Source organism: Cervus canadensis, chromosome 32 (assembly GCF_019320065.1).
Source record: "Cervus canadensis isolate Bull #8, Minnesota chromosome 32, ASM1932006v1, whole genome shotgun sequence".
Classification (NCBI taxonomy): domain Eukaryota; kingdom Metazoa; phylum Chordata; class Mammalia; order Artiodactyla; family Cervidae; genus Cervus; species Cervus canadensis.
Window position 1 is genome coordinate 9204689 of NC_057417.1, and position 13154 is coordinate 9217842.

At 49.4% G+C, this 13154-nt stretch overlaps 1 protein-coding gene across 12 annotated transcripts in view; it reads right to left on the bottom strand.

Moving 5' to 3' along the window:
* RBFOX1 (RNA binding fox-1 homolog 1) overlaps nt 1–13154 on the bottom strand; it is a 2068635-nt gene that overhangs the window by 1682923 nt on the left and 372558 nt on the right. The window lies entirely within an intron of this gene.

Below are 13154 nucleotides of genomic sequence, written 5' to 3' on the forward strand. Positions count from 1 at the left end.
AGAGGTTATCATTACAACTCCGACGACAAATCATGAGACTTAGACACCACCCCCCCTCCATCTCCCTGCCAAACCTCCTTGGCATACCCCAGCTTTCAGATGAAGCACTGTATCAATTAGCAGAGACACTTGGTTCTCAGAAGCTGAGCTGGATCCAGGGCTATTATTAGCTTCCGAACAATGGCTTAGAGGGAAGGAGAAAAAAAATAAATAAAACTTACAGTAGCCTTTGAATTCTGAAACCGCCACTCTGGGAAAAAATAATTATGTCATACAGTTATATATATATCACAGCCGACTCACTGGAAAAGACCCTGGTGCTGGGGAAGATGGAGGGCAGGAGGAGCAGGGGGCGACAGAGGATGAGACAGTTGGATGGGCATCATCAATTCAATGGACATGAACTTGGGCAAACTCCAGGAGATGGTGAAGGACAGGGAAGCCTGGCCTGCTGCAGTCCACGGGGTCTCGAAGAGTTGGACACAACTTGCCGACTGAACAACAACAAATCACAGTTAGGTGAGTTAGAGGCTTCACCTTATGAAATTAGTTCTGTTGGTCTCTCCCCAGACCTTAAAAAAAAAAATGTTGCTTCACGGTCTCTTAATAGATGACTATAGAAGGATATGCTTGTGTTTTAGTGAGTGTGTGTGTGTGTGTATGTTGGGCTGTTGGGTTCTTTTTGTTTTACTACTGCAAATAATTAACGTTGCTTTTAAAAAGTTAAAAGGGAAATAAACTAAAATGGCAGGGGCACAGTGACATCTGCTGGCATTTCATAAACTTCTTTAACACGGGCATTTGTTCCAGACACTGCTCTCCCTTCATTCTCATGAACGGAGACACATTCATGCAGACAGCAATTAATATTCCCCAATACGCTCCCTAAAATTATGTAAAGAGAAGATCATCAAGGAATGAAAGCCCAAGAGCCTCTTTCCCCTGGAGTGGATTCCCTCCTCTCTTTCAGCAAAGTAATCTGGAGCTCCAGGGAATGAATAATTTCATTTTTTTTTAAATAAGTAGAAGAGTTAGGATGGAGACAAATTAAACTCAGTGAGCTGTTTCCCTTGGTTTTGTTTCTATAAACGGGACTCTCACCAGTCCTTGTCTGGAAATGGTGAATACAGGAGAGACGCGGGGTAACCACCCTCTACCTATACCGGAAGAACAAGGAACAGGAAAAGGATGCCTCTAAGACTCACAAGGAGGGATTTCGGGCCTGGGAGGCAGCAAAAGCAAAACCTCACGTGAAAAGGAGAGGGGATTCAAGGCAAGAGGAAAGGAGCTGCTGTGAGAATAAAAGGCTCCGGAAAAATGGATTCCAAAATGCTGAAGTCTCAAAAGCGGCTCCCAGTTATTTTTAAACCTCTGACGGCAGCCTGGAGCCAATGAAGCGGCAGCTAAGGGTGCTCTAGGGGAAGGAGGGGATTGTGTTTACTCTTTACGGACGTTGTGAAGGTGTGTCCACAGAGAGGGGTCTGGCTCCACCTCCTAAGACGTGGTCACTCACCGAGTGTACCCACAAAACCCACGGAGGACTGGAGGAGGGTGGTGCGGGCTAAACAGAGGGATACCCTGGACACGAAATCAGAGAAGGCCCAGCAGCCCCGCCCCTCGTTCTCGCAGGTTCTGGAGTCAGAGCCCATCACAGGGCCATCCGGTCACCCTCCACGCCCTCTCTTCCTCCTGGATCATGCATCGCCACGCAGCCGGGCACCTTCACGCGCACCAACGCACAATCACAGGCACGCAGCATGCGCGCCCACAGGCATCCGTGCACACTCACCCCCGGACACATGCGCAGTCACCAGGCGCACAAGTGCGCACACACAGCGCTTCCCGCCGCAGGGTCTCCCAGCCGCTACTGCCTCACCCTGAGCGCTGCGCCCTCACCAGCAGCACATCCATGGCTAGCGGTTCCAGGGAAAACCTCATCCACTCCAGAAAGAAAGAGCCCGGGGTCCCCAGAACAGGCAGCCGGCCTGTCGTGGCCTCTGCAGCTCCTCCAGACACATCAGCTCACTTGCTCCAGGCTCTGGGGCCAGCACCCAGTATTCAGGACAGACAGAGAGGGCTCCCCTTCCCCCCCGGGGCTCTCACACACACTGAGCTCCGGGGACCATGCTCCTCCTCTCCTGGCAGAACTCGGTCCGTGCCATCCTCCAGATCTCAGCTTAAATGCCACCCGAAAGCCTCCCCTTTGGACAGAACTTCCCACACCCTCTGACCTACATGGCACTTCACCTTTTCAGCGCATCAGTGCCCTGGTTTGCTCCCATCTTCATTAGATGGATATTAGAACAGATAATTGCACGGTCCTTTTAGTTGTCTTCAGGGTTGGTGTTGATCTCTTCCCACTAGAGAATAAGCTTCAGGAGGCAGAGATCTTGTTGGATTTGCTCCCTGGTCAATATATCATCTGAATATAACAGAGCCTGACACAGAACTTGACATGGGGTCTGAAATGTTTACCGATCACATGAGAAAGGCGATGAGTGACCCCAGAAAAGCGACTCTGCGTGTCATAAACAATGCTCCAGGGGAAAAATTGTTTCAGGAAAAAAAAAAATGAGAGAAAAGAAGAGTGTCCATTTGCAGTGCTGGGATTCAGAACGACTCTCCCTTACCCGGCGTCTAGCTCAGGAGACCTGGCGCTGCTCTATATAGTCCTGTTTTCCAGGAATTCCTGGTGCTTTGAAGGATACAGCTTATTCATTTGCACCGCCCAGCTGCCACCTACCTTATGTATTTTTATCTTAGGTATCCTGCAAAGATAATTCTTTCTAAAAAAGAAATGAAACAAGCAACATAAATTACAATTAAAGGTGAAAATTGAAGGCAGAGAAGTAAAACGGAGTCCACGGTTAATGTGTAAAAACTATGCAAGCAGATCCTAGGTACTGTTAAGACCAGACTGTAAAATCTGCTCTGAGCCTCCTGGCAGGCTTTGTGAAAAGGGGACACAATCATTTGTTCCACTTAGAATGTCTGGTACATAAATTACCAAACAGTATCTCCAGAAAAAAACTAACTTTCTTCTGGTCCTGAAACCAGAGATAACACAGTGATAGTCAGCACAGCAAAGGTCAGCAGGAAGTATGAATTTTTTATGGCCTATTACCTTTCTTGGTTCCCTTCATTTGTTTTCAATACTATTTTGTTCTTTGCCTTTGAGTGTTAGACTCAGCTGTATCCACTCTTAAACTTCGGTCTAAATGATCTGTCTATTCTTCCTCCTTGCGTATGAAGCGTTCGTCATTCAGCCGTGTCGTGTCCTACTCTCTGCAACCCCATGGACTGTAGCCCACCAGGCTTCTCTGTCTGTGTAATTCTCCAGGCAAGAATACTGGAGTGGGTTGCCATTCCATTCTCAAGCGGATCTTCCCGACACAGGGATCAAAACACAGGTCTCCTACACTGCAGCAAATTCTTTTATCGTCTGAACCACCAGGCTATTTTTTTTTTCCAAAATATGACATCAAGTGGCTTTCTTATAGTATCTCTCAAGATAAGCACCAAAGCACCAATCAGGAAAACTGAATGTGTGGAGTGGTCGGCAACAATTCTTCGTCCTCATTATGCACCTTCCCAGGTTACTGAAAGTTCACACAGACTAAACCTATGCAAGTTTCATTTGTAAAACAAAAATTCACCAGAAAACAAAAGATCTTTCCAAGAACCACAGGCACATTAATTACAGAAATGCTTGTATCAAAGAACCTTGGAGTGAAAAGTTCTTGTCTGTATATTACAAGGTAAAGAAATCAATGAGGAGGGAATATTCTCAGATATCTGTGTTAGCTCTCAGCTTACCTCACTCAGGAGCATTAGTCTTCAGTGAGAGAGGCAGACTCATGTGTCCTTTAATCAACAGGGAAAGAGAGACTCAGAGAGGTTCAGTAACTTGCCCAAGGTCACACCGCTAGAAGGTGCAGAGTCTGGACTCAAAAGTTAGGCATGCATGGATCCAAAACCCGTGTCCTGTCATACCTTAGTTCTCAGAGAGTTTGGTCTTCTCCAAGCTTCTCTGACTCCAAAATACCTCCGTTAGCTTAGGTCAGTGCACCATCATTTTGAAAAGCAAGGTTTTTTTCTCCTTATCTAGCCAGCATCTTACCTGCAACAATTCAGACTGACCAAACGTCCCAAATTAGAAGCAAGAAACTCCCTCACAATCAAGAGCCTCATGTTCTAAAAAGAGGTATCAATTCTCCTCTATATTCTCCCCTAGGCAATCCCAAAAATTTCCCAATATGTGCAAATGAGACTATCTTCCTCCCTTCCGGGAATTTCTGTGTGTGCAACCTCCCTTCAATCAGCAGCAACCTGACTTGGACCCAGCTTTCTAAGGCTGCCCCAGGAAAAGATGTGGTTTTCACAATGGGTGCCCTGACAGTGAGTCATGCCACAGGCCAGCCTTCCCCTCAGAAAGACCCAAGAAGGAGCGGCAGACAAAGGGCATCTTTAACAGACTCACTTCATGTTTTAAAACATTCTATTTTGTATTGGGGTATAGCAGATTAGGGATTCCTTGGTGGCTCAGACGGTAAAGAATCTGCCTGAAACACGGGAGACCCGGGTTTGATCCCTGGGTCAGGAAGATACCCCGGAGAAGGGAATGGCACCCCACTCCAGTATTCTTGTCTGGAGAATTCCATGGACAGAGGAGCCTGGCGAGCTACAGTCCCTGGGGTCCCAGAGTAGGACACAGGTGAGCAACTAACACTTTCACTTACTTTTTTCTTAGCAAATTAACAATGTTCTGATAGTTTCTGGTGAGGGAAAGGGACTCAGCCATAAATATACATGTATCCCTTCTCCCCAGACTCCCCTCCCATCCAGGCTGCCATATAAGGTTGAGCAGAGTTCCATGAACTATGCAGAGGGTCCTTGTTGGTTATCCGTTTTAAACATAGCACTGTGTCCCTCCCAAGCTCCCTGGCTATCCCCGTCCCCCACTCCCCTCTCAGGGACCACAAGCTCATTCTCTATTGCTAGTTGCTCCGTCGTCTGCAACTGTTCTCGACCCCACAGACTACAGCCACAAGGCTCCTCTGTCCATGGAATTCTTCAGGCAAGAATACCGGGGCGGGTTGCCATTTTCTCCTCCAAGTCTGTGAGCAACAGACTCACTCCAGAACTCCAGCAAGGACCCCAGGGTTGGGATGGAGGGCTTGTCCCACGGGAAACACCCAGCGGCGCCACCGGGCCCTGGCCAGGGCTGTTCATGCTGAATCAGCTTCTTGATCCCATGCTCTGTCACTTTTCATCACGAGTCTAATGTATTAGTGCTTCTCTCTGCCAATCAATCAGAGCCCGTGCATATGGCCCCTGTCAGCGGTCCTCCGCAAGCGGAACTCCAGACAGACACCCAGGTCTGTCAGCTCCCCCAGCGACACCCTTGCAGCCACGCTGGGTCCTGCTGGCTTCCCTCTCCATGTATCATCTTGGTTACAGCCAAGAGGAAAATAGAAGAATCACATTCTGGGGCCATTTCGCTGCCTCGAGGGACTGCGAAATTCTAGTAGCAATGACAACAATCATGACATAATTATTATTAAATGGTAATAGTAACTGTCACTATTATCAGAGCCAGCACCGTTGGTGAACGTAACCTGTGTGTGCCAGGCGCTTGACTAAAGCTTGACTAAAGTCCTTCCTCCCAAGTGTCTCATCAAGGTCCCCCTGCGAGGCCCGTGGACACCCAGCATGCCTCTCAGTGCTGAGCAGAAGAGAAGAGGCCAGGCCTGTGGAAGAAACTGCTTGAGTCTGCAACTGAGTCTTTGGGTCTCAGTACTCCTGCCTGTAAAATGGGGATAATAACGTTTGTGGCAAAGAGTTAACACAACAATGTGTGCAAAGCACTCTTCCCTGTGCCCAGGGGAATGGAAAGAGCTTCCTACAAATGATAGCTCTTAGAGAACTGGGGATGATTAAAAAAAAAAAAATTGAAAATTTACATCCATATTCCCATCTCCGAGTCCCCATTCAAAGACTGACAGGAAAGGAACATCCTGAGGAAAGACAGACCCAATGAAAAGCAAGGTGATGGCAAAAGTTGATCTATCATGCAGGCAAAGGTCTAATTTTGCTCTCAGGAAAAATGAAAGAGGAGCTGATTCAGCTGGTGACGCTTAAACAGAGCGAGCCACGGTGTGCACACCACACTGGGAGTGTTATCAGAGCAGCGTGAGCTGGAGGGGGCAACGCCCCGAAGCTGCCTGCAGCCAGACAGGCGGCCTCTGTACTCTCTCCAAAACCAGCTCAGGGCGTGTGCCCAGAGACAGGGGCCCAAGGGCTCCGAGGAGAGAGGGGACAAACAAGAGCCAGGTTACACCAGCGGAGACCCCAGTGCAGGCCGCCCGTACACAAGGATAACAAACTGTCACGACAGAAGCAGGTGCCTGCCTTCTTTCCGGGCCCCTGGCAGACTCGGCATCACCGAGCTGAGCAGCAAGGGCCCCTCCACCGTGTTGAGCCCTGCTCCAAGGCCACAGGTGCGAGGCTTGTACCAAGACCACAGAAGTGGCGCTGAGAACCGAGGTCACCTCCAAAACTGACTGCGCCCCTTCTACCTGTTGCCAAAAGGCCCCCGATCATCACTACCAGGCTTCCTGACTTCAAATTAGGCCAAGATTGCCCACTCCAGTAAACACCCTAGAGCGCCCCCAACCAATCACCTAATACCAACCTTCCAGCAGGAATTCTGTCTCGGGGCTACAAAAATTGGCTACTAACCCACGAAAATTGTCGACTCTCCCTGGTCCACTACGCTCACACTGCCCACATTATCTCTGCCCTTTGTTCTTAGTAAACTCCCTCCCTTCTTAAATGCTCTGTGTCTGGAAATTCTTTTCCAACCCAGGCTCATACTGCCTGAACACATTGCATGCAAACGACAAAGCAGAAACAAAATAGGTAGTGTGCACACAGGGACGGATGGATCCACAGGCTATGGATTGAGACCATTAGGTGAAAAATCCTGGGTGGGCTACTTACCTGCTGTGAGGCCCTGAGACACAGTCTCTAAACCACATACACCTCACCGTCTATCTGCAAAATGGGGGCATGAAAGGATCCAACGGGATCACCCGTCATCCCGACTGGAGAAGGAGATGGCAACCCTCTGCAGTACTCTCGCCTGGAGAATCCCATGGACCGAGCCAGGCTACAGTCCATGGGGTCACAAAGAGTCGGACACAACTGAGCACGCACACACACATCATCCCCATATCCAGCATTGCTTTGTGCTGAGCGCCCTGCGAGATGCCGGGGATACCAGGATGTCCGAGCCAGGTGCATGCACAGCCTGACAGACTTCACCTTCCAGTGAAGTAAGAGAAAGAAAGCAAATAGAGCCAGTCCAGTACATCCAAAGCCAGCAAGGAAGGGAATCCACACGGGGAAAGACAGGGTCTCCCTAAGCAAGAGACACTGGAGCTGTGACCTGAAGGATGAGTGGGGAGTGAACAAGGTGAGTCTTTGGACCGAGCACAGGAAGAAGGTGATCACAAGCCAGGAAAACACAGCTCAACACACGGCCACGCAGGCAGAGTGCCCGGCAGAGCTCCTATTGTCCAGGAGGTGTTCAAGACACACAAACTATATTATCATCACAGCTGCTCTAACAGGCACTGACAGAGTCCCAGGCTTGCAGATAAAGAGAGACAGGTTTGAGGGGTCAAATGTGAGAAGAAAGTGGAACTGTCTAGACGTCCAAACGCTCCAGCAAAACCTTATTACCATCTTCCAAGGCTAGCAGAGCCTCCCAGGTGATGCAGTTGCTAAAGAATCTGCCTGCCAATGCAGGAGACGCAAGAGATGCGGGTTCGATCCCTGGGTCAAGAAGATTCCCTGGAGGAGGAAATGGCAACCCAGTCCAGTATTCTTGCCTAGAGAATCCCATGGACAGAGGAGCCCGGTGGGCTACAGTCCATAGGGTGGCAAAGAGTACACATACAGTAACACGAAGGCTGGCAGAGCCTCCAAAGACGGGCAATGAGAGGGGGACTCAGAGCTTTCTGGAAGCTATTCTCGTCTTCCTGTCAAAATCCATGATCACACCCACTCATGGGAGAAAAACATCACCATACTCTGAAAAGGAACCTTCCGGAATTCATGATCAAAAACAGGGATCTGTGTGCAGGAGAGATGCTAGCCAAGCCACTGGGACAAGTGTGTGTGGGTGCTGGGGTGGGAGACAGGATGCTGCTTCTTTGAAGGGCCACCTAGGGAGAGAGCTAGGAAGATAATGCAAGAGACACCCCCAGTGGACCAGCCACACACAATGGATATCACTGAGAAACCTGAGATTCTTTTTCCCTATAAATGAATCCCCCATCTTGCATGGAAGACTTTGTTCTAAGCCCCGAAAGGAGGATGGGGGGCAGGGGGGTTAATTTCTTAGATGCTGTAGGACTTACCCATCAGTGCTGAGAAGTCCACAGACTGAATTCAGGTAAGGAGATGAATCAGAATTTTGAGACAAAAGCTGGCTGGCCAAGAAGGCACACTTCTTGTTTACTGTCCTGAAAAATATCTGACAGTGTTTCCCACAACATGCAAGCCACAAATGTACCATGGCATGTCGCTGCATTAAATCTCCCAATGGGGGACTTCCCTGGTGGTCCAGTGGCTAAGACTCCATGCTCCCAATGCAAGGGGCTCAGGTTCAAGCCCTGTTCAGGGAGCTGGATCCCACGTGTCACAACTAAGATCCAGCACAGCCAAATAAATAACAACAACAAGAACAACAACAAGAAAAAAAAAAACCCTGCCTATGGCTTAATTGGAACAAAAGCCAAAGTCCTCATCAGGTCTCAGGAGCCTCTGTGACCCAACTTCACCAATATAGTTGTGTCCATTTCAGCCTCAGGGCCTTTGCACTTGCCATTCCCTCTTTCTAAAATGCTCTTCACTCTAGAACGAATGCTCCATCTGAGCACTGCACATGTCAAGTGCTTGGAATAGTGCTTGGCACACAGTAGGTTCTCAATAAATACTTGATTCATAGCAACTGGTTTTTCCTGTAGTCATGTATGGATGTGACAGCTGGACCATAAAGAAAGCTGAGCACCCCAAAGAATTGATGCTTTCGAACTGTGGTGCTAGAGAAGACTCTTGAGAGTCCCTTGGACAGCAAGGAGGTCAAACCAGTCAATCCTAAAGGAAATCAATCCTGAGTATTCACTGGAAGGACTGATGCTGAAGCTCCAATACTTTGGCCACCTGATGCGAAGAGCTGACTCCTTGGAAAAGACCCTGGTGCTGGGAAAGATTGAGGGCAGGAGGAGAAGGGGGAAACAAAGAATGAGATGGTTGCATGGCATCACTGAATCAATGGACGTGAGTTTGAGCAAACTCTGGGAGATGATGAAGGACAGGGAAGCCTGGCGTGCTGCAGTCCATGGGCTCACAAAGAGTCAGACACGACTTACTGACTGAACAACCACAACATATCAACTACTGCTTTTCACCTAGATCTCAGCTCAAATCTTTCCTCCTTGGAAAGCCCTTCCAAGTCACTCTTAATCATACCGTCACGTCATAATTTTTCTAACACTTGCCCTTATTCTCATAAAAATGTATTTCCATCACTTGCTTACTGTCTGGCTCTCCCCAGAACCAAAGAAGCTCCAGGAGGGCAAGGTTTTCATTGGCCCTGTTCCCTGAGCAGAACATCTAACATGTGGTATGTTCTGGATAAACAATGATTATGTAAGGTACTCCTTCCCCCAATACAGACACACCCATCCGCAGTAGCAAGCACGCGTCACCCACATCTGTTGTGTCTGGCAACCAATGACAGACCAACGATAATGATGGTGCTCAGAGCAACTCCAGATGTAAAACATGAGTATGGCTGTCTCTCCTTATAAATCCATGGGTCACTGGGAAAGATTGAGGGCAGGAGAAGAAGGCGGCGACACAGGATGAGATGGTTGGATGGCATCGCCAACTCAGTGGACATGAGTTTGCGTGAACTCCGGAAGATAGTGAGGGACACTATCCTTCACTGGAGTGCTGCACTCCATGGGGTCACAAAGAGTCGGACGTGACTCAGCAACTGAACAACACTTTCATTAAGAACCTCCAGCCCCAACAACCTAGTCTGACCACGTTCTCTGTTGAAGTCATCTGAAGGTGCGGGGTACCCCCTCTTGTTGAAGTTCCCTCACTGTTAATTCCTTAATTAAAGTTTTAATATTTATACTGGTGCCTTGAGGCAATATTTTAAACAACGGGAGGAAGGCAACAGGGAGAGCCTCAGACCTTCTTTCAAAACATCATCTCCAAGTCTAAGGTCTTCAGCACAACAAAGTTTCATCTCAGGCAACATGGGGGAAGGAAATGTGACAAGTGACCACCTTTTGGGAAGTCATCCGGTATTAACCTGTGAAGCATGCTCATTACGTGGCTCTCATGCTGGGTGGGAAAAGCGAGAAGGGCTGCCCTGTGTCCTTCAGAAAAAATGCACGCGGACTTCAACAGTCTTCACACACGCCACTGGAAATCCACTGCCTCCCCAAAGTATTTTCTGCGTCAGGTCCGATTTCCCTCTTGGAATGTGTTCATTACTCCACACAGCAGCTTAAAAGATGCAAACAAAATGGTCTAATTTTGGGAAAGGTGAAATGTCAGACATATTTATACAGGGCAGATCTAATTTTCTAAATGCAAAAAAAAATATATATCTGAAAGGAATTTTAGAAAATAAAATGATTTGGATGGCTTGTTCTGAAAAGGCTAAATTTGCTTTAAAAAAAAAAAGTCATCAGAGACATAAAGATGTCGAAGAGGCCTATGCTCAGACATTAGAGGAGTAGGTAAAAAAATAGCATCAATTATCATGAAGAGAAAAATAGGGCAGAGTGGGTGAATTCCAGGAGGAGAAATCTGCTCAGACCCATGTTTTGGCTCGTTTCTGAGTGGAAAACTCTGGGACCGCGGGGTGACATTAAAGACGGCGCGTGCTTAGGAAAGGAACTTTCACAAGATGGTACTTTCATCCCAGGAGGCCGAGGAGAAGCGGGCTTTTCTGCTGATTGAAGAAGAAAAATGCACAACCGCTGTAAAAACTTAATTTCAGGGTACCGGTGACTGTTGAGACGTTGTCAGATGCTCCCAACCCACCTCTTAGCCAGTGGGCGGCATGTCGCTGATTCCTCCTTAGAACATGAGGAGAGGTCAGGCTTGGAGAGAATGAGGTTCTGTTGAGAAATCTCCCTTTATGATTAACCTCCTTTTCTGTTTCCGTTGGAGCCGTTGTTTAAAAGAAAGTACATGTATGTAAGGGAGGCTGCCAGCCTTCTGTATCCCACCAGGTGTCATAAGACTCACAACAGAGAGCAATTTATTTGATAAAAATAACGAAGACTAACGTTGTCTAGGCACTTAACCACGCGCTGGACCGTGCTCTGTGCTCATCACTTTCTCTAATTCTCCCCTAGACCCGCTGAGGCCAGTATCACCCTTGAACCTTTCATCTGGCAGGCGGATAAACTGAAGCACAGAGAAGTGAAGTTGTTTGCCCAAGGGCACACAGCAAGCAAGTGTCAGAACCAGGGCCTGGGACTCCTCTCAAGCCTTATCTCTGGATGCTAACGGTACCCTTGAAAATTGTAAAGGATGAGGCCAGCCTCTTCCTAATCCAACTCAGTCATGAGTTAACATAAGGGAAACCCAGTGGATTCCTTTAGATCCCAGCGCTTTCCAGATGAGCTCAGAGAGCAAGGCCTGGAGTCAGTCCCAAAGTTTGCCTTGAAGCCCCCGTCAGAGCCACCTTTACCCTTCATGGGCCCAGGTCCTTGCCTGTGACAAAAAAAGACCTAGCCAAAAATAAAACTGCCCACAGCTCCAGCCAGGCCCTCTGTGGTCACTTAAAAATTGAAAGGATCCAGGCCCTCTCATCTCTTTTATTTTTCCCTTTGTAACAAAGATAAATGTGAAACGGAGGGTGGATGAACTAGGACAGGAGCAGGGAGCCATCACCGGTTGAGGCGTGTCTTAAACTTGTGCTGAGAAGGCCAGGCTTTCTGTGGAATTTTTTTTTTCTTTTTAATAATAAACGTATATACAATCAGTATTGTTATAAGAGAAAACCCTAGTTATGTGCATCACATTTCGGCTCAAACAAAGCGGTTCCAGGACACCTCCCCTACTTCTTTCCCAAGTTCAACTAAGACCCCGGGTAGGGTACCAGTTCAGTTCTCCGGACTGCCAGGCTCGGATTTACAAGCACTTGAGCAACCCCGCCCCACAAGTCCCGCAGACGCACCTCTGCCCTTGCCCGGGCAGAAGCAGAAAGGAAAAGCCCCCTGTTTCCCAGAAGCAGAGAAAGGGAGTTGGCGGCTCCGGGGCCAGGGCGGGTCGGGTCTTCCCCGCCCTTTCCGCGTGGGCAACTTCCGGGCTGGCCTGCTCTCTCCGAGCTAAGACCTTGAAGGCTCCCGGACCATCTCAGGCGGCTGGTCCCCGGGAGTAGAAACTCGTCAGCCCTCCCCTGACCTCTAACCCTGGAGAGTTGGGAAACTGGGGCCGACAAGGGGCGACCCTGGCCTTCCCGGAGAACTGCTCCTGGGTTTCCTTCCCAGAGTGAAGGTGCCCTAAGGCACCAAAGGAACCAAGGGGCGCAGCCGGAGTTTCCAAGTCCAGAGTTCCCAGGCTGGCGCCCCCTTCCCTTCCCCCATCACCCAGGGTCGAAGGCAGAGACATTTGGGGGCGTCCCTCCCGGAGCCCATGAACACACACTCTCACTCCAGCGCAGCGACCCTCCGCTTCCCGCCTCCCAGAAGGGATTCGATGCTTCCAAACGCCCTCCCAGGCCACAGAGTGCCTCCTCCCCCGGACCTGGCGAAGGGCGGTGAATAGACAGCGCCCCGGGGCGCACCGAGTGCACCCTTGCAGCCTGCCGGGAAACCTAAGCAAAGTGCGCAGGCCGATCCCCGCTGCTCGCTGCACCTGTGCTCGCTCCCAGGAGGACGGCCAGGGCAGCCGGGGCGCTCCGGAGCGGAGCTTCGAGGCGAGCAAGGGCGTGCGTCTGGAAGGACGCGGGGGCCGGAGGGGTCCTGATCTCAGACGCCGGGGCGGACGTGCCGGGAAATCTCTCCAACGCACTGAGAAAGTTCCCAGTCTAGCACGCCCAGCCTGGCCCT